This window comes from Penaeus monodon, chromosome 19 (assembly GCF_015228065.2).
Source record: "Penaeus monodon isolate SGIC_2016 chromosome 19, NSTDA_Pmon_1, whole genome shotgun sequence".
Classification (NCBI taxonomy): Eukaryota; Metazoa; Arthropoda; class Malacostraca; order Decapoda; family Penaeidae; genus Penaeus; species Penaeus monodon.
The window spans coordinates 7,781,766-7,783,040 of record NC_051404.1 but is presented as its reverse complement, the minus strand read 5'-3'; positions in this window follow the sequence as shown (position 1 = coordinate 7,783,040).

The following is a 1,275-nucleotide window of genomic DNA, read 5'->3' as shown; positions in this document are numbered from 1 at the left end:
GAGATAAAACCGCCAATTTTTCTTTCTTTCTTTCTTAAAAAAAAAATTTCCGCCCTCGTTTGGTTTAGAATACCTGATTTGCTACGTTTTTTTTTATTCGAAAAAAATGTTTTTTGCTAAAATAACTCTGCATTCCCTAATGGTATCCAGATTTAAACCCTTCATTGTTCATTATCCTTATCTATTTCCTTCCTCATAACCTCCTACAGTCTTCCCTCTTTTCAAGCTAAGCACACCGCGCATGCACCTGTGTACGGAATTAGACCCTACACCGGCGTTTAACTAAATGTTGAGTGTACAGGACTCAACTCTTACTCACCTTGGGAAGCTGAAACTTGCAATTCCAACCAATTAGGACCCTGACTGCAACGCTAAATTGTAGTTAACGTTTGTGAGAGGACTTTACTGGCATACACCCAGAAATAGATTTCCCTTGGTTGTATTTTCAGGTTTGTTATTTGCCTGCTACGCCTCAGGGCTGGGTGAGTTCATAAAGACGTTATCTGAACTACAAAATCTGTCTTATAAGCGCTGCTTCGTACATGACTTCCTGTCTAAGGATACTTTGTATATTATGCAATGTAATACCTCACAGAGTCGATGTTATTTAGATTTTTTTTCTTTGGTGATGCATTCTCTTTATTCTATGTTTGGGTGTCTTTTGTTTTCGTTTTTCAGTGTGAGGCTGCCACGTGATACCATAGCTTTCCCAAACAAATGCCAGTTTTCCAAACATTCTACTGGATATCGGGAAATTATCCCAATCTCCCGCAGCTCAGCCTGTGGCATACCTTTCCTCTAATGTCAGCAGCCGTCAGTGAGGCCAAAGCCATCAGCATTGTCAGCCAGTAATGTATAGGTCATTCTTTCCTATCTTCTTGAGTCATAACTTTTTTTTTCATTTTAGATTGTGCAAAAAATGTTTAATTAATGTCTCCTCTTCTCAGTATGAATCAATCTCGCCTCGACAACTTGACAAGATCGTTATCACTCACCAACGTGGTCACTTGACGTTGACAGATGAAAAAAATGCATCCTGTTTGAGATCAACATTTCTTTATCTTTTATTCCTTATATAACAGCCAATACAAAAACCGAATCCTGAGTCTCATCTCAGCAAAGTGGCTGAGAGAGGCAACTCCGAGCTCGTGGTTCTTCTCTGACGTATAATCTTACATAAATTTCTCTTTTCACTAACCACGCTCAGTCAAGAAAGCAATAAATGGGATATCATTCATATAAGCTATATCAAAACTTGCATATTACTGTTGTTTG